Raw genomic sequence first — 21,240 nt, 5'->3', positions numbered from 1 at the left:
TAAATATCTCCAAGGTCTGACCAAATCATATGTCTTTGTAATGCGTATTCATATCTAGCAGTAGCTGAGGTTCTTAACAGATACTTAATTCTTTCAGCTTATTCTTAAGTAAAGAACGAGGTAGCATCTGTTTTCCTTTTGTGTTTTAATATTCCAAATATGTCACTTCTTTTCCTTTATCCTTCTCTAACTTCACTTATCCTGCCCTCCAAGGCATCTGGTTCTCTCCAGGTTTAAATTACACAGTCAGTTCCACAGTTTGGGAACTAAATACGATTATGTGGACGGTCCGCTTCTCTGCATCCTTTTGTAGAAAGCCTAATTTCCAGAGTGTGCTTTCTGCTCTTCAGTACATGTGGTCGATTTTGCCATTCATCAGCTCCTCCACAATCCTTTTGACCAGAATGAGCGGCAAGTACTAAGACAAACAATACGAGAGGGACTGAATGGACTTTAAGTAAAAGAAAGGAGAGTCAGAAAATATAAAAATGATGCTAGTGATGAAGACGCTGGAGTAATAGTATGAATCGGTACAAACTTGTAACAGTTTCTGGGGGCTGGAGAGATAGCGCAGTGGTTAAGGGCACTGAGTTCTTCTTTGAGAGGACCTGGTCCAAGTCCCAACACTCATATGACAGCTTTCAGTTGTCCCTAACTCTAGTTTCAGGGGATCCAATATCCTCACACAGGCATAAATTCAGGCAAAACACCAATGTAAAATAAAAAGTAACAGTTTTCTGTTTTGAATCAGAATAGAAAGTTGATATTATCTCCTTGTTTGTGAGAGGGCTTTTTCTACAAAAGGAGTGAGTTAATCCCATTGGCGGGAGGGCTAGTACGTAGAGCGGAGGGCGGCAGGTGCGTCTCTGACTCTTTGTCTGCTCTTGAGACTCTTCTCATCCAGCTGGGTTGCCTCGTCCAGCCTTGATATGAGGGCTTCCGCCTTGTCTCACTGCACCTTGCTTTGTCTTGTCTAGCTGTTGTGTCTTAGAGTCTGCTCTTTGCTAAAGAAGAAACAGAGTGGGGCTGTGTTTAATTGAGAGGGTAAGAGGGGGAGCTAGAGTGAGTAGGAGGAGGAGAAACTGTGGTGTGGGGACGAACTGTATGGAAGGAGGATCTATTTTCAATAAAAAAATGGAAAAGAAAAAAACAATATGGGCTGGAGAGATGGCTCAGTGGTTAAGAGCACCAACTGCTTTTCCAGCGGTCCTGAGTTCAGTTCCCAGCAACCGCATGGTGGCTCACAACCATCTGTAATGAGATCCAATGCCTTCTTCTGGTGTGTCTGAGGACATCAGAAGTGTGTATGGGAATACTAAGTGGGAATAATTGATAGCACAGAGATGACATACTAGAAAAAATTATGGCTAACAATAATATTACAGCCAAAGCACAAAAGCATTAAAATCAAATAAACAGCGAGATTACATGGCAGTCAACTCAGGAGTTGTTGTGTGACTCCCATTTAATTTGTTTTGGATATCTGCTCCCTCTTTTGCTTCCAGAGTCTTTAGACACAGTTCTAATTTCAGTGCAATATGTGCATCTGGCTGCCTATGAGTGAAAACTTACAGATTCTAACCCCATGGGCATAGAGAGAAATCAGTTGCATGCTTTGTACAGCATTTTGCCACTCATAAAAAGGTGTGGGTAAACAAGGTATTATCGTTATAATTATGTGCTATAATTGGCAAGGCACCCAACCATTATGGGAAAAAAAAGATTTGGGCTTCTCATGAAAATTGGGTCTAAACCCAGGTTTTCTACTAAATGCCCAACTGCACTGGAGAAAATTTTTATACACTGCTTATTATGAATATGATTTTTCAACTCTAAAATGAGACTAGGGATGGGATCAAATGATAGATATGTATGTGAAATGCCTGACTTACAGGTGCTCCAAATGAAGAGATTTCTTTTTATTATTCTCATTAGTTATGCTAGAGAGGAAAAATCAGGGAACAATTAAGATATTTTTTCTATCAAAATGGTATTTTTTAAAGATAATTTGATGGATACCAGACTGCAGTTCAGAAAGAACTGGAACATTCTGAGGTTTTACTGGCAAGGCAGCTGTCTCCAGACATAATTTTTCCTACTTTTGTCTGTTTGACATTTTACTATTCTTAGGGGAGGAAACACTTCACCAGGGATTCCATTGTTCCGGGGAATGCAGTTTCTACTGGTATATTTTAGTAACTCAAAGGTCAGGCATGTGTACAAAACCCATCATCAATAGGAGAGCTGGGTACTGCATAGAAGTCTTTCAAAGTAAGATTTACAGTCATCGTCTCCTGGAGTGCTGGGAATAGTGTGACTCTTACACTCCACAGTTCAGCTCATCCCCATGAGCAACAGAAAGTGAAGGCATAAGGCACAATTAGCTATGTTTCTATCCTACACTCAGGCTTTCTTGCTGGCTTGTAAACACCTCTGCGTGGAAAATGCTGGGTTACTGCTATGTATCGCTAACATATCTTGGGTGCCTTCTAGAATAATTCTATTGTAAGAGCATAAAGTACCTAAGTTTGTATATTCTACCTGCCATCTCCAATATGCAAATAATCCAAAAGTCTGTCTTCATTTTTAGTATTCTTTGTTTTAAATTTTGATGATTATTCTTTATTACTATTATTACTATTTCTTTGGCAGACAGATCTTAGACCACAATGACTCTCACAAGCTGGGCCCAATTTGCAATGAATGCAGGTTTAGTCAAATACTATTCCAGTCTGAACATTTCCATTTCTGAAATATAGACTCCTGAACTTTTTTGCTATTACTATTATTATTGTTCTTTAGCAGTAGTATTAATTTCTATAATTAATTTTTAATTAATTATATCCTACTATTTCAATATTATATATTGAAATTAAAATATATCATTCTCTCTTTCCTTTATCCACTTCAGATTCCCTCGTATACCTTTCCTTGTTTTCTTTCAAATTCATGGCTTCTGTTTTTCTCCCAGTGGCGGCAGCAGCTTATTAGGTGGAGAACGCCCTCCTTCTTGTTGAGGGAAGTGGTAACTGGCAAACATGGCTGTCAGGGACACAAGAAGGCACTCCCAGTATGAGCATTCATGCTCCTCCTTAACGCTGATCTTTCAGGAGGAGCTTCTCTGACATCAACCATTACATGAAGGGCTTGCAGCATTTAGTTCAACTTAGTCAACAATGTTTTCAGTTCTGGCCGAGCTTTGAACCTTCCCTTGAAGTCTTCTTATTCAGTGTGCTCACTCACTGACCGTCTGACTCCTTCTGGAAGATTGCTTTGGAGAAAATCTCTGCAAATGTAGCACTCAGACCGCTGATCTGCACCACTCGTTCATGGTAAGGACTGAGTCTAGAACCATTTTGTTGCCTTGGTCTGGTAACTGCATCACTTCCATGGTTTTGGTGGGCATCGCACAACTTTCATTGACTTTGATGTCAGTTGCAAAGGCGGTAGACATACTGGACATAAATTTCTGCCAGAGTTATGTCATGTCACGTGGATATTTAAAACCCCATATTCATAATCTGTCCCCACATTAATGGCTCTCACTTCTATTTTGCTTTTTTTCTTTTTGGGCTCTAGCACTTTCACCAAGGGTCTGCATCTTGCAGTGCTGTGAGTGGCCTTTGTCTTATAGTACCGACGGGTCCTCAGAATACCACCTGCAGAACAAATGGGATGCTCTCCCAAAAATCTAAATCTTAAGAGGGAAAAGCCTTGCTTAGAAACAGTATTGGTCCACAGGCCAAGGACCTTTCCCAGGGTTCCACTCATTCTCGACCACTGTTGCTTCTGAGCAAACCAAAGATCCGCCGTAGCAGTAACGACCCCAGGACTTCTGAAAACAAGGCCCGGGCTTCTTTCATTAACTGTTGCTACATACAACTACAGTGCAATCTCTGCGTCTAAGGCTCAGGGATCATTGCAGAGCTGGGGACGGAAAGATTTTATCATCCAGAGGATCAGGGGGGTTTATGTGAGATTGTATCTTCTAACAATGTCAAATGTTACATCTATGAAGTCAGGTCAACATGGCTGCCTAAACATGAGGTGAACAAGAACAGCAATAATAGACATGCTAACGTGGAGGTTGGGGGGAGTCTATGAGCCCTCAGTCCTACACAATGAACAACAAGCTCTTAAAGATTACTAGGAGTGGGAGAAATAGTCTTCTTGTACTTTTCTTTATTTGTGTTTTTTTATTAATTTTTTGAGATTATCACATAATTACATTTCTCCCTTTCCTTTCATCCCCCCAACCTTCCCATATATGCTTCCTCTCTCTCTTTAAAGTTCACGGTTTCTTTTTACACTGTTATTATATGCTCACACACACACACACACACACACACACACACACACACACACACACACAGTTGCTCAATTTCAACTTGCCTTTTCAGACAATTGCTGGGTGCTATTAGCTCCCACCTGGAAAAGTATGCCTATATCAATATTCTTATCTTCACACCTTTCCACTGCCCTAAACTTTAGTTGCTCATTTAGTCCCAGCTGAATACTTCCAACCTCCCTCCTGTAGAATCGGCTACAGAAGCATTGCAAAAACTCTCTTCTTCTCCCTTGCATCTGTCTGATTGCTTCTAGGGACCTGGAAGTCCGGCCCATTCCTTCTGTCCAGCAATTGGCCCATGACTTCTTTACTGAGAGAACAGGAACCAATTAGGGAAGAGGAACTTAGCATCCCATCTTGTTCTCTTTTTGCCCTGGCCTGTGAATCAGGATATAAGCGCTCAGCTTCTGCATCAATGCCATGCTTGTTGACCTGGCACTATGCCCCCTGCTAAGCTGATCATGAACTAACCTAAAACTGGAAGCAAGCCTCCAATTCTATTCTTTCTTTTAAAGGTTGTCACGGTTAACTTTTCTTTTCAGGGCATGTAAACAGCAACCAAGACAATGATGATTAGTTTGAGATCAACATATCATCACAATATTTTCCAAGTCTACATTTTTTACTACCTATAGCTAAACCCTGAATTTTGAAGTATGTGTAGAAATAGTCTTATTCTAAAATGGAGGATTGATCCTAGAAAGAGAAGTGGATGTGAAAGCTACCTTCAACACTACTAGATGATAAAGTTGTGCCTTATAGTGCTGCCTAAAACAAAAAACAAAAAAAAACAAAAAAACAAAAAAAAAAAAACAAAAAACAAACATAGGAATAATCATTGTTTCTGCCTGTTGATGTTTCCCATGTAAATAGACGTATATGATAGATATGGACTACTCATACATGAATTTTTAGAAAATCCCTAACAGATAGAAACCACTTATGTGGTTTTACATTTATTATTATCCCCAATAGCAACGTTATTAAAAGTTCAAGTAAAATAATCACACGGATTTGATTCACCAGCCTCAAAAGACTTGGGAATGACCTGTGCCTTTCTTCATTTGTTACCTTGAACAACTCCTTTAATTATACTCTTTTGTATTCCCACCAGAGAACTGCATGTGATTTATTCCCATTTTACAATAAGATAATAGTGACTTCTACAATGAAATATCTGTATATGAAGAAAATACTGCTGAATAGATTTCTCTGTCAAGGTCTGGTGATTTCTCTCTACTTCCCCAATGAAAGGTTCCCTTTCAGCGCTGAGGGCACAGAAGCTATTGGTGGAACAGGTCGTGCACCTCGAACATGACCAGTGTTCTTTAAAACAGAAAAATATCCCCAATCACAGAGCCTTTCTACAGCTTTGGAAAATCAGATCTGCTACAGTAATAGTTGTCCTAATAGTCCACTGACTGGTAATGTCAAATATGATATTTGCACCATTTAATTACTATTTAAAAATAATCAATAAAAATAAACTTCATCCTGGTGTTCTCTGTTTTTTTTTTTTTTTTTTTTTTTTTTTCGGAGATGGGGACCGAACCCAGGGCCTTGCGCTTGCTGGGCAAGCGCTCTACCACTGAGCTAAATCCCCAACCCCGGTGTTCTTTGTTTTTAAGACAAATCGTAGTCAAATCGTAGTAGATTGCTTTCCTGAGCCTTTGAACACAAAAGTATGTCCGGTTTTGTCCCATAATTCTCCAAATCCAATACAAAGAATTCTGATAACAATGGAAAGACTATACAAGAGTGTTTATTCCACCAGTGGAAACGGAAAGTCAAGAAAGGCTTTCTTTGCAAGCAATGTCGAGATTCCTAAACTAACGTCTATATATTTAATTGCAAGTGGAAAATTACAGTTAGAAGCCATCCCTAGCCTTGCTCCAACATGCTGAAAACTCGTTAGAGAACCTGGCCAATGAGCTGGTCTACATTTTATCTAGCTCAGAAGTCATCACGCTTGGCTCCTAAGTAGCTGCAGAGTCAAACTTACATCTGCAATCCCAACACTGACGACGGTAAGGGAAAACCACATGAGTTTAGGACAAGCCATGACTTTATAGTGAGACTGTCTCACAGCCAACAATAAATGTTAAGAAAAATAAATAAAGAAGAATGCATGTGTACAACGTACAATGGAAAGACGTAATTTTAATGTAAATAAAATAAAATTTCGCCTCTGCTTCATATCTAAGTATTAACTGAGAAAACAGTTTTAATCCTATGCATGGTTAAGTGTCTTCAAGTCAGGAATCAGTGTCAAAATATGAGTTATACCCAGAGTCATGATTACATTTCCATTGTTCTCATTAAAAGCCAGTTCATTAAAGGAAATAAGTGTGTATTATTTCTTTCTTTTCCATTAGGGGTAATGGTATCTATTTAATGATTTCAAGTGTTTAAAAAAAATCTTAGTTCTTTTAAAATAGACATTTTTTTTCTTGAAGGGGAATTCAAAGTTCTAAGTCTTTTTTTTTTCACAAAAGTCTGAAATGTAGACATGTTGATATTTGAAAAGATAAGTGTCTAATTCTGCAGAAGAATGAGCATATATGAAGAGGCCTGAGAGAAATTTACATATTGTCCTGTCCCTTCTTCTGCTTAGTGAAAGAGCAAAAGAGGAGGGAAGGGGAGAGAGGGGGATGGAGAGGAAGATGAGAGAGAGAGAGAGAGAGAGAGAGAGAGAGAGAGAGAGAGAGAGAATCTATGCTGTCTCCTATGCAAGAAGATGTTAAACCAGGGAATCAAAGAGAAAGAGCAGCAGAGTGGAGGATTAGAGTCAGCTATCATTATGTAAATATTCAGACTTTTCCAAAAAAGGAGGGTGGGGTGAGACACAAGTGCACAATGTAGCATTAAGAAAAACATCATGCGGGGAAGGATGATTGAAGGTCATTTGTGTTGGACACACACTATATTGATAGACAAGAATGTATAGACAATCATGATAATATCCTTCATCATGCATGGATTATTTCAGTTTCTCTTGTGACCATCTGGTTTATAATAAAAAAGGCACTCATATCCAAATGTGTTTACACAGTTAATGCTGGTGACAGAGAGGTGGCAAACGAGAAGCAGTTAGTAAAGCTTTCGAATGAGCCCTACTCTGAACACTGAACTCTACCCCAGAAGACCAACCAGAACACATTGGCTCTCTCCTCTCTCTGCAGGTCTTCGATTTGTACACTTGGAGCTAAATAGATGAGGTCAAGGGACAAGGATTGCAGAGTCAGGGGAGTGAGCAGAGTATTACATATGAATAATCTTATGAAAAAAAAACCTACTGAATGCTTACATCTAGTACTAATGCAAAGAACGACAGCAAATTAAAAAGTACACTGAGCAGAGAAGATCCACACACATGTGTACATCTGAGTCTCAGTAAGCCATTCTGATAGATAATTAGACATTATTTTGAAAATGGATGGGTCAATATCACAACCTTTGGAACTAGGTCATGTAAGATGAAAACCTGACTTCATGTTTGTACATTCTAGCTGTAACCATTTGCTCCCTGTGGATCCCAGAAGGCAACCAAGGATTCAACGTAACTGAAATTTCACCTCCAGTAATCTATTATACCTTAACTTACACATTAAGATTTTAAAACCACCATCTGGTGGACATAACTTGACCCCTTTTGATTTATAGGCAACCTGTTTTCACAGGTAAGCAAATTTATTTCTCCTTCTACCACCTGGCCGAGGTGGAAACAGCTGAGACAAGTCTGCTCTCTAGTGAGCTATTACTGCACTACCAACATTCTAGTGAGCTCTCACTGCACTACCGACGCCTTTCCAGGGAGGAATGCAGAGATTTAATGCCTATGAAATTAGAGCTTGAAAAAGGGAGGCCCAGTTAAATAATTTCTTACCCCTAATCAATTGGGTGATCTAAAACAATAGTACAGGAGGGATGGCAGAATCATTTTATTTGCCCAATTTGGAGGTTAGTGGTTCTTGTCTGTATTAGATTATATGGTTGAATAAGGTACAAGAAAATTTCTAGCATTCACACAGGTAAATATGGGCGGGTAGGTACGTAGATCAGTGCCTAGCATATGCAAGAACCTAGGTCCAATCATCCAATCTCCTGTAATACGCTCGCACACACTCGCACACACACACACACACACAGAGGGAGAGAGAGAGAGAGATTCACACACAGAGAATCTCTCACACACACTCACAGAAAGAGAGAGACAAACAGAGAGAGAGACTCTCACACAGAAAGAAGACAGAGTCACTCTCTCACACACACACACTCACAGAGAGAAAGAGAGAGACACACGCAGGCTCTCTCTCTCTCTCTCACACACACACACAGAATCTCTCACACACACTCACAGAAAGAGAGAGACAGAGAGAGAGACTCTCACACAGAAAGAAGACAGAGTCACTCTCTTACACACACACACTCACAGAGAGAAAGAGAGAGACACACGCAGGCTCTCTCTCTCTCTCTCTCTCACACACACACACACACACACAGAGGACAAACATCTAAACCTCAGATGATACTATAGGTCATGGTTTCTTTCCAAATGTGTCCTTAACATTGTTAGCATTGGCATCATTTGATACTGGTAGGGAGAAGGTAACTTCTGCACCTTCTTGGTCTCAGGTCATTATATTTTTCTACCATTGAGAATTCTACAAATTGTTCTATTCATCTTCCTCCATAACATCAAAACTATAAATGTGCCAATATTTTATAAGGGCATACCAGGAACATTAAAGGATAGCTGGGATAGAGTTAAAACATTTGCATTTAGATATATATGTGTGTGTAAATATATATTTAAGTGTGTAGTTTCAATACAAATATGGTGAAGATCTAAGCTTTGTTATCAGGTAAACAATAGTAAAACATCACTTTATGCAAAAAGACTTTCATGAGAAGCAATGCATTTTAAAATACGTCCCCACCTTATACCCTTTAACGCAGTCTCATTCTTTTCTGTTTATGGAAATGACTAAAAGCCAGAGAGCATTATGGTCTCCCTTCCCCACCTCTTCAATGATGCAATCCTTTCCTGCTCCTGTCACTTGCCTCCACATAACTCAGGCCCACATTTTGTTGACATGTTCTCACTAATAAATATTCTCCCTATTGCAGTAGCATAAATAAAATCACCTTAAGTGGTTCAGTGCGCTTCTAGTTTCACAATAGTTTGCCAAATAGTTACTCTTAAACAGGTCTACTTGTGAGAACATGTGTGGAGGCTGATCTTGTAGATTAGGAGAATAGGTTTACACTACGTGTGTTACAATGTTATCTGTTAAACATACATCATCACGAATGCATTGTTTTCAAATGCCACTTTGACACTGGCATATAAAATGAGAAACAGCATTAGGAAAGTATTTGGATTTCTAAATAAACAGCGAGAAGATCATAAAATAGAAGGAGAGAGATTTTCCAGAAATGTTTGAGTAAAGACAGATTTATGAATGAATGTGAAGGAATCTGGCAGAGGGGCGAATGAGGTCAAGAGTATCATATCTTCAGTCTTTAAGACAGAGAGTCCAGGAAGAGGGTCAAGTTTACTTCCACTGACTTAATTTTTAATTGTTCTTATGTATGAATTCTTTAAAGCTAAGTGTTCTAATGCAGTTTATAAAAATAGAATACAATAAACTAAAATGGGCAAAGTAATTTGAGCAAGCTGATTAGACAGGCTTGAGCCCAGGAATGGAAGCAGCAAGGAGTTTCCCTGGTGTGAAAAGAATCCTCAGCCCAGGTACCTGTGTCTCACCTACGCTAGGGAGATTCCTCAGGGTCAATGTAAGGAAGAGGGCAAAGTTAACATAAAGGGTAACTGTCCTCCTCAGGCAAGTAGAGATGACAGTGGAAATTAAGGATTGAATGACTGAGCGATTGAAGGAATAATTTAGATAGAATATAAGTTTAAAAATAGGACGTTTTTCCATTATTCTTTCAACTCACAACTTGAAATTGTTCTGAGGATTGGCTCAGTGAAAATGAGAATTACTGTGTTATGACCAGGAAAAAAAATGAGTGGGAAACGAATTTAAAAGACCTATTCTTATTTCTAAAGTTATATTTGCCAATTAGAGTTAAAGATGATAATTTTTGATACTCTTTTTTAAAAAAATCTAAGTTTCTACATGATTACATATTTTTTTAATTCTAGAAAACCACCTAATTAGGCTGTAGATGATAATTTATGCCCAAAGAGTACCAGAAATTCAAGTTTTCTCTTTTAAATTCTTATTTTATGATTTCTATCACTCTTAAAGATTACAAAAATATAAATTATGGGTTTAATCATTTCTTTGGCAAGGGACAAAAGCAAGAGACAATTTTAACAGGTACATCAATCATCTGAACACTAAAAGTTTATGAACCTCCTTGAATATTCTACTAAAAGGATTAAATATGTGTGTCACTATGAGAACGAGAGGATTTAGCTTTATTGGCAGAATGGCAGTCATAGAAGAATTGTCAGGGCTGAGGCAAACTACTGTAAATTTTTAAAATAAATTTTAAAAAGACATAGGTAACAGCTATAAAATAAGATTTAGAAAACCCTAATCAAAATGGTTGTCCTCAGCCATTTAACACTGCGCAAAACAAAGAGGAAGAGATGTGAATGTTGAATTCACTGCTTCATACTGCACATATAGGAAGCGTCAGAGGATAGGTGTTGCCATGGTAGGTGAGGCTTTAAGTGAAGAATTTGACGTCTCTAGGGGCTTTTAGTTTATCATTTTTTCATAAGAAACCCATGAATGCACAGGCAGCTTTCGTGTTTGTTCTCAGTACAACTGAGGCTGAAACTCCAGTGCCTTAATCCCGAACAGTTCTTCTGTATTCAAAAAGAAATGTCAGCATTTCAAAAGTTTTATCTCAAAGTAACAAGAATTGGGGGTTCACAGAAGACATTAGTGCACAAATCTACCAGAATACTATTAACATAGTATAATTTTATTTTAGCAACATTCTAATGCTAACATGATAAAAGAAAATGAAAGTGGAAATGAACAAAGTGATACATTTCTTAGTCCAATATCCACTAAGTTCAGTTTCTTTTCAGGTCAAGGATGATGGATGTTTCCATGACACTGTGATATTCCTATATTCAACTTTGTGTTCAAAGCCAAAATGATTGCACGCACAAGACAACCATAATTAATAATTGTTTCACTCTGATTATTTAAGTAATATTTACCGGTGAAATAGCTATTACACAACATTTATTTTTAATCTTTTCTAATACAAGGCTTCTAACCTTAGACATAAGAGGTCGGAAGACGTTTAGTCTGGGAGTTGGGTGAAATGGGACATTGCATCTCCGTTCTTCCTCTGCCTGGCTGTGTTGTGCAAACATTAAGCTAACACACAGCTGCCTCTTTTCTGTGACTTCTCCTCATCAAATGAGAAGGCAAGGAGCTACTGTAGCAGAGTGCTCTGCCCACAGCCCAGAGGTCTGAAGAAGAGTTTGTGTGACCTGTGTGGATGTTCATGCATGAAGTTATCGATAGTTTGCAGACTTCCAAAAGAAAACATGCCTCAAATCTGACATTAAAAGAAAATCAAGACTTTAGGCTGCAAATCAGGGTTTCATTATTTTCTGTTTAAAGTCAGGAAACGTTTCTTCCTATAAAGGTTTCTAATCCCTACATTTTCTTGAGAGCATATACATCCATGTATAAGGTAATAATTAATACATAATAAAGAATCATATGAATAAACAGCTGTACATAACCTATGTGTGTGCATGCACACACACTGAGAGACACAAGATTTTCTTTAATTTCTATTTTAGTGCTGCATCACTGGTAAGGCCTTTTACAGAGAGTAACAGTAATCAGAACTCGATGTTAACTACCCCCATATTCTTTTTGAAAGATTACACCACATGGGTAGGGCATAACAATGATAATTCTTAAGTAGGAAACATGTTTTAAATAAAAACCTGCTAAACAAGTATTTTGGCCTAAATTTCCTTCTTCCTCCTTTCTTCCTCTCCCCCATTTCAAGGATCAGCAAACCCAGACACCATTTTAAATACCCGTGGGTTGGGCTCGTTTGATTTTTTTCCTCCAAGATCATGCCTTGTTTGAAACACAGAAATGAAGACATCATTCAGCCATCGAGAAGCAGAAATGACAATTAGCCTCTTGAATAACTAAGAAAGAGATTTCATGTTGCATGCATTATTTTCCTTGTAGCTATTTTCTCAAACACTGATAAAGTCCCATCTGTATTTTAAACTATTGAATGCCATAAATTAGTGGTGTGATCACTCAACATCTTCTTGACCCTTTAGAAAAGAGTTATTTATCTACCAAAGGTTCCCTAAACCCACAGCCCGAATTCCTGGTTCCTGATGAGGGAATGTATAAGGCTCACCTGTAAACAGAATTACACCAGTTAGGATGGTGACAAACCTTGCCATACCCTGAATTTCAGTTTTATCCACTTGAAACTCCATTTTGGTGGTTGCTGTTCTGTGGGAGACCATCTCAAACTGACGTTGCACAACCAAGAATCAAAATAGGTAGACAACAAAAACAGCAAAAAGGAATAAAAGAAAGAAGAAACAAAATAATAGGCAGAAATATTCTCTCCATGACTATCCTTTAACTAAATTTTAGACTCTACTTAATCAACTTCTCGTTCCTGGTATACTTAATGCCACAGAAAGATGTCTCAAATCCTACCACAATTAATACTATTCAAAACAGAATGCACCTGATTTTCAGTTTATGCATAGAGAGGCAGAAATTGCCACCGAGCTTTCAGTCTTAAATTGGCCCTTCATCAGCTTCCACTGAGAGGCACATCTCCTTCAGTACAAATAAGATTAATTATCTTTAAATAATTTAAAAATATGTATTAAACGTGATTGCATTGTCAGATAAATCTAAATTATTTAGTGCATCCTGCATGTTCATTTGAAAGTGCATCCTTAATTTCTAAAAGTAGAGTAACCACTTTACACAAAATTTGGAAAGAAAGAAAAAATGTTTTGAATACTGTCACCCTTTAAATCTCCTGTTATTAACACATGGTGCTTACTTAGTTTTCTTTCATTTAATGGTTGAGATCATAAAGCCGCTAAAGATGTCTATTTGACATAAATGTGTACATTTAGTTCTGAGTTTGTTTCCTTTCTAACAAGCACAGAGTCTTGATTAGCATCAGTAATCAGTTACTGATAGAGCATATCTTAAACTATAGTGATATATCTAATAATTCTCTTCCCAGTGGACACGCGTCTGAATTGTCAAATAGCTCCCCATAGTAATCTGCCTACTGCATCATTGCAACTATGAAGAATATTAAATAACTGTTTGTTTTTCCTTATCATCAGAACCGCTTTGGAGCCAAGCCTCTTTTATTTACAAATTTAAAAAAAAATGAGGAATCCGTGTGTTTTTCCTGTGAAAGGTACTAACTTTGTGAGAACTGCATTGAGCTCCCTGAGTTTATCACTGTCTCTGGAAGCAAATGCCAACCATGTTTTCAAAAAGGATCTTTTCACTAAATGTCATTGCTAATATCCATGATCAGATAAAGACATTCTGCAGGGCTAGCCAGGTAACACCAAATTACCTGCTTTTCTTCCCACCTTCCTTCCAAAGTCTCTACCACCCGCGCCTTCCCATTTCCCTTCTTGGAAACATTTGTAGGTAGCTCTCTGTTTTGATAGCGCTAAGCAAGGCAAGCAAGAAGGTTAGGCAAACAGTTTCCTAATCTGCCCCCTACAGTTTTCCCCAGCAGGAAGAGACCCCCTACTAATTCTCTCCCCTAAAATGTGACCACTTTAAGAACTTCCTGTGGTTCCTCCTCAGTGACAAACAGCACTCTGAGGTCTGTGAGTGGAGGAGAATACACAGGAGATACACCTCTGATGCACTGAACCCCAAACGCTATTGCTCAAGTATCATCTGGGCACCTACAGGTACTGCTTTTCGGTACGAACGCTTATTTCTAAGGGAATGATCATTTTCTTTATAAACGACGGCTTGGGTAAAGCTTGCATCAACGTAGAATGCATAACTGAAATAAATGTACAATTTAGCTCAGACATGATGAGTCTTCAGCCTTCTTGCAGGGTTAGTTTTTGAATCTGGGACAGGAAGATTGGGTCCAATGGAATTTCCCGAACTTCCTCCACCTTGTGCTGAGCGCGAAGCCAGCTTTAGGCTACATGGATTCTTGGGTGAGAGTTTAAGTCTCAGTGAGCAGCTCTATTCTAGGAGATTCTCTCTCCCCAGTCAGGCACTGGTAACCTCCTTTCCTCTTTTGTAATCCCCAGGTCAAAACTGAAATCTGAATGGCAGATGACAAGTCTTAAGTGTTACACCTCCCAGGGGAAAGAGCATTTGAATAGGTACAAGCTTTAAGCTACTGAGTAGAGTTCTCACAGAGAAATCCCAGGTATCAAGAGAGATCTTTTTATACTCCAGTTAGGTACAAGAGACCTAGGAGCAAAGACCTCTTCCCAGCACATTGGGCACACCAACTTCCACTCTGTCACGTCACTGTAATAGTTAAATTGTTTCCTCTATGGGAAGGAGTTCTCATCTTCGTTATAAAAATTCTCCAAGCTCGAGATAGATGGAGTAATTTAATTCATGTATAAATTTGGTAACACAGAGCATTAGTTTGGATGTCAGATCACCTTCTGAATGCTACTTCTGCCCACATAATCTGCAAACTACTTAGCTTTTTGGTTTGGTTTGGTTCTTTTGTTTTTGCTCTTTTCTTTTTCTGTATTGTTTCAGCAAAATATAAATACTTCCTTAAGGACTGTTATACATAAATTCCTTTGCATATTTCCTGGCTGGAAGCAAGATGTTAGGTAAGTAGCCTGTTATTTTCTTGGTTATAAACTCCTCCAGCACTTGATGAAGATTGAGGTAGAGAACTTTAAACATGATGTCTATTAATATTTTTAGCTAATGCATCTAGAGGAGTGTGCTTTTCATACCAAGGTGCATCTAGTGGCGATGATACTATGGAAATTTGAAAACAGAAACTGCCTTAAATGGTCGTTACACCATTTTGTTTATTAACCCTCATCCCCATGTCCATGTGAGTAATCTAAAATGTCTGTGTTCACATTAAATATTACAGCACTCCCCTGGCGTTCGGGAGACATTATGGCAGTCTGTGGTAGCTGGAGTTTATATGAAGGATAGGATCCGGATGTGTCTGAGCAGATTTTATCTTAAATATTTAAAGACAAAGCTGTAACCATTAATTTTAGTGGGAATCAAGTGACTACATTTTAGCATGCAACTTCAAAAAAAATTATCACTAAGTACTCTACGACTCTGAAGGGAAAGCAAGATACTAAAAATTGTGATTTTTTTTCCTCCAAATCTCAAGAAAGTGGTCCTTACAGTACTAGGCAAATGGTACTTTTAATGGTCCTCTGAATGGTTTGTCTTTCAGCTATCCTTCCAAATAGATTTTCAACTTCAATATAACCTTCAAATTATGGGGAATGGTCATAATAGCTTTCTGAACCTTTCTAATAATATTATCATGATATTAACAGGGACAGAATTTATACCCACCAAGCATATCTGAGTCACCTGATCAGGGTCTGCTTAGAGATGTGAATTTCTGGGCTGGGAGATGGCTCAGTAATAAAAGTGCTTGTCACATAAACAAAGCCTAACTTATAAGGATCCAAAGCCTAAGTTTGGATCCTCATAATCCATGTATAAGGTCCAGGTTATGCTTATAATTCTAGCACATGAGAAATATGGGCAGGATTCACAGCTTTCAGGAAAGTAAGTCTATCCAAGTAGTGACCTACAGCTTCAGTTAAATACCATCCCGGAGAACAAGGTGGAAACCAGTATAGGGATGATATTAACTATTGGCCTCCCTGTGTATGTGTGCAGTCATACACTTCACACACACATGCACACACACACACACACACACACACACACACCTGCATGCACTCTCACGCACAAGAATGCATGCACACATGCACACACTGAAAAGAAATGTAGATTCCTGTCCACCATTCTAGAAAGAGGAGAAGGAGGAGACGTTATGATCAATCAGGATGTAAAGTAAATAAATTAATTTAAAAGAAGAATCTAGATTATGGCTCACGTTACAATAAAAGTGAGATGCCATTTAGTTTTAACTTCGCGGCTTGGTTCTATGCTAGTCCCACGAAAATAGATCAATTCCAATAATCTCTGTGTTGCTTTGAAAGCTCCTCCATGCATTCTCAGGGATTTGACCAAGCTCTGTTCTTCTATAGCATAGCTTGGCATGCAGTAGCAGTCCTTTGGCAAATGGCTCAATAATAAAGAACTCAGCTTCATCGACTTGTGGGCCGTTTCCTTTCTTGGGTCCAATAAAGTACTTGTTACTTTGAAATATTTTCTCCACTAATATAAAATTCATGTCCCCTGCTGTTCCCACACAGGCAGTACTGGTTCAGTATGGAAGCCCAGTAGAGTCTTTTTAAGGAATGCAAAGTAGCAATGAACCTTAACTTGTTTAGTGTTCACCAGACTCATTACTCAATGGAAGATATAAAAGGAGAGACAGTCGTGACTAGAACACACCAAAACAAAGTACGTGCCATGCACCTGTTGCCTGGTGAACAGCAGTCCTAAGAAACAATTCTGGATGTAGAAACTGTGTCAACCTGTACATTCATTCACAGAGGCAAATTAACTTAAAATATAATCAATTGAGCCAATTGCTTGAGCTTCATACTCACAGATGTGTTAACTCCAAGATGATGGGATGCTTACAACAAATGAGGACAGAGAAAATTCCAGGTGGAGAGAATTATAAACGCAAAAGGTACAGGAGGAGAAAACATACGGACTGGTTGGCAGGCAATCTATAGACACGAGAAAGTGTGACATTTAAAAAATTCCTATGCATTAGTATCTGGATGCAGTCACTATTTTCCACGGTGATTTGATATTTTCGGCTGTCTCCATAATAATGTGCAAAACTTTTTCCAAATAGGCTGAAAGGCTATCCATCAATTGGCCTCAGTGTAACATTTCTGTTTTCTCTCCCACTTAGTTGGAGAATAACATTTTGCCACAACGTTCCTACCTCTGTTTGTAGACCCAAGTGCCGCTTTATGAGACTTAGGCCCTTTTATTGGAATGGGCCATCCTCTTTTAATGCATAATTATGGTAAGAATGGTTATTTCATGACCAGTAATCCTATCCATAAGTCAAGTATTCTCAGACACTCACTGGTATCTTCTTGCCTAAGCTGTTTGCAAAAGTACGTGCCATTTAGCTGTTTGTGCTTGCCCATTACATTTATGGTCACCCTTAAGGAAAGCCACCCTGTTACTGATTGCTTCATGCAAAAAGAGCGAACAGAGTCACTGCAGGTTTCCAGAGTGACACAGGTGCTGAATTATTTTCCCCGGCATGCTATATTCTGTGTGTTTCCACTAAGGAGAGAGACAACTAGGTGGTTAGTTCGAATGTGCAAGGTGCATGTTTATGGGCTATTATTCATGAGGTTAAACACAATCTCAGGCAAGGCATGGTTTGCCTCGTTCTAGTAAAGCATTTCTTTGAAAAATTTCAGGTGCCGTAATTGCATTTTAAAGATACATAATAAATTGCTCTCAGGCGCCGGTTAGGAGGTTTGCTGAGGTGTGAACTGACCATTTTGTTCTTTCCCTTTTATCAATAGTTGGCGCTTTAAGTCTCTGTCTTCAGAAGACAAAAAGCGATGCTCTGGAATATCAAAGGCTGTAGGTTTATTACTATACATTATGAATAATTTAATGCAGTAACAAAATAACACACTGATAAAGGCCAAAGAGTAATATTCTATTCATAGCTGACTGGATAATCAAAGCCATTGTAGGTGCTTTTTCTAATACTAATTTAAAATTTGCACCGTGGCCTTTTCCTTCCCAAATGATAACCACACACTAGATGAAATATCCTGCATAGCTTTTGGCATCTTTTACAATTGGATTCAAAGGTACATTCTTGCTATATGCATCAAAAATAAAATAGTTCATAGATAACGAATAATTTTGCCCTAACTAATTATTTCACCTTTCCCCTACTCTCTTGGGCTGGTTGTTGAAATTCTACTGTCTATAGATATTCTACAATGTTCCATAGTGATCAAGTTGGCCCATTAAAAACTATGTAATATATAGTAAAAGATTTCTAATTAGATTACAGAAATATGGCGATATGCAAACATATCATTCCTCTATCATAAAGTTTGTTAGTCACACATTATACTGAAAACCATTCTGGATCACTATTTTTAATGATAAAACTTATCTATGGAGATAGTCTTCTATCAGTGATGGATGGCTTTTGCAACTAATTAACTGCCGAATTAGTAATTTTTTGAGACGGTCCTGGCTGAACTTGCTCTACGGACCAGGTTGGCTTTGAACTCAGAGGTCTGCCTGTCTCTATTTGTGAGTGCTGGGAATAAAGGTGTACATCACCACTCCCCAGCCCAATTATGCTTCTATATTTTTATCCTATAGCCTTAAGAACAAAGTATTTGTGTCCTTCAGCAACAGGGTCTGATCCTATTGCAGAAAACTGGAGAAGACCCTTCCCCGTTTGTGGGACCATTGCCATTCCTTTTACATTTGAGTCACTTGCATATATGTAGGAGAAAATTGCAAAAGGAAGTCTCATGATCACTTCCTGGGTTTGGACTTAGTCTAATTACTTAGAATGACATTGAACTATCTTTGCTAAGGATCTGGATAACATTTGCCTTGGTACTCACAAGGGACTGATTTAGGCTTCAGAGAAACCGATTTCATAATCTTTTTCTCAATGCAGTTTGAGCTTGATCAAGAACAGTATCACTGAGCCCCAAACAGCACTCACATTAAATCAGGCTAAGAAGCGGTAAGAGGAATTTATGGAGAGAGATCCATGGGGTCATCTTTGTAAATAGAGGAAGAGTAGAGGTCTTAGACATTTCTCCTAAGTGTCATGAAAGGGATGCAAATTGCTTCTGCTGTGGTTCTGTGTGCTTTGCAAGCATCATCTCCAGCTAGGAAATTACTAGAATATTTTAGTATATAAGAGCCTAGGTCTCTTTGTATCTGCTAGCCGTCATTGCTAGAGGAGACTTAAATCTGCTTGTCAATCAGTAACAGCATCAAAGAACCATAACCACAGCAGAGAATCTTTGTTATTATGTGATAAAACATCCAAGAGATGAGATTGATTCTGCTTGATTTCCCTCAGAGCACCCGAATCCTGAAGAGTGAGCAGAAAGAAAACTCTGGCCTCCTCTCAAAAGGCTGTCTTTGGGAGGCATCAGTTTTCATTACAGCGTGGACATTAATTCAAATACATTTGATGATAATTAATAGAAAATAAATTTGCCTATAGAAGAAAACATGTGGGTCCTTTTCAATACATTACCCACCAGACCAGTGAAAAAAGCAATAACAATCACTGTTTTCCATTTTTCTGAAGAAAAGCTTCAGGTCAACTTTCTACTTAAATACATTTACTCTCTTTGAATCAGTGTTCTATGACAAGGAAATCTGCAGCTTATTTGTGAAGCGTCAAACATCTTTTCATATGACAACACAGGATAAGTTAATTTGTACTTCTCTTTGCATTTGTGTAATAAGAGATGGTGAAGTATTCATTTAATAAGCAGTTTCTGGGCATGTCACTTGTAAGACCTCAATTTTGTCCTTGAGCCTAACTTTCTAATAGAGAGCAGTGTAGCTCTAAGTCTACACATCTATAATCTATGAAGACTCAATGTCTTTGTGATGCTCATTTTATTTTGTATTGTTTAGAACCTCCTTTACATTCAGCAAGTTACATGCAACTCAGACTATCAGCTGCCAAGCCATGGAAGTGATAGAAAAGTGACATTTGTTCAACGCCTACTGTATGTTAGTCATTTGTGCTGAACCCTTTAAGCATAATTTAATTTAAAAAAATATTTTCTCTTTCAGTCCTCATTTTGAGCAGCATATGATGCTGTAGTACAGGTTGGTCTTACAATGTAACCCAGGGAAGCTTCTGACCTACAGCAGTCTTCTAACAATCCCATGAGCACTGCATGGGGCAGTGTACTTGGCTTAAAAATAATTCATTTTAAAACAAATCGAACTCATATAAAGCATGAGACATACTGTAAGAGCATGGCTCACTCTTTAAAAAAATCTCTCTTTTTTGGTGCCCTTTAGACGAAAAAACTCATCTTAATTATAATATACAATCTGGGCATAATGACCAGAAATGCAAGGTAATTTCTCTCCTTATATCTCTGTCTTCTTCTCTTCCAGTTTACTTGTTGAATTGTTTGACAATTAACACAATAGCAATCATTATAATTACAGACATTGTGGTAGGAACTGTGGATGGAAATCTAGAGAAAAATTGAGTCCACCCTTGTCAAGAAAGAGTATAGAAGGGGGACCACAACATACTCTTAGGATTTTCTTTTCTTTTCTTTTTTACTGGATATCTTATGTATTCACATTTCAAATGTTACCTCCTTTCTTGGTTCTCCTGTCTCCCATCACCTCTATGAGGATGCTCCCCCTCCCAATCACCCACTCCTACCTCAACACCCTGGCATTTTAATAGCTGAGTAGTGCTCCATTGTGTAGATGTGCCACATTTTCTGTATCCATTCTTCTGTTGAAGGACATCTGGGTTCTTTCCAGCTTCTGGCTATTATAAACATTGTGGAGCATATGTCCTTGCTATAAGTTGGAGCATCTTTTGGGTATATGCCCAGGAGTGGTATAGCTGGTTCCTCGAGTAGCACTAATTCATTTGGAATAACAAAAAACCCAGGATAGCAACAATCAATCTCAAAAGTAAAAGAACTTCTGGGGGAATAACCACACCTGACCTCAAGCTGT

At 38.4% G+C, this 21,240-nt stretch overlaps 1 protein-coding gene and 1 pseudogene across 12 annotated transcripts in view; both read right to left on the bottom strand.

Moving 5' to 3' along the window:
• The window catches only part of Tenm3 (teneurin transmembrane protein 3), a 2,726,621-nt gene that overhangs the window by 1,444,720 nt on the left and 1,260,661 nt on the right, over positions 1-21,240 (bottom strand). The gene's annotated exons all lie outside the window — the stretch shown is intronic.
• Positions 1-21,240, bottom strand: part of LOC134482377 (large ribosomal subunit protein mL48-like) — a 52,575-nt pseudogene that overhangs the window by 11,991 nt on the left and 19,344 nt on the right.

This window comes from Rattus norvegicus, chromosome 16, assembly GCF_036323735.1.
Source record: "Rattus norvegicus strain BN/NHsdMcwi chromosome 16, GRCr8, whole genome shotgun sequence".
NCBI lineage: Eukaryota > Metazoa > Chordata > Mammalia > Rodentia > Muridae > Rattus > Rattus norvegicus.
This window is presented reverse-complemented; position numbering and strand designations above follow the sequence as displayed.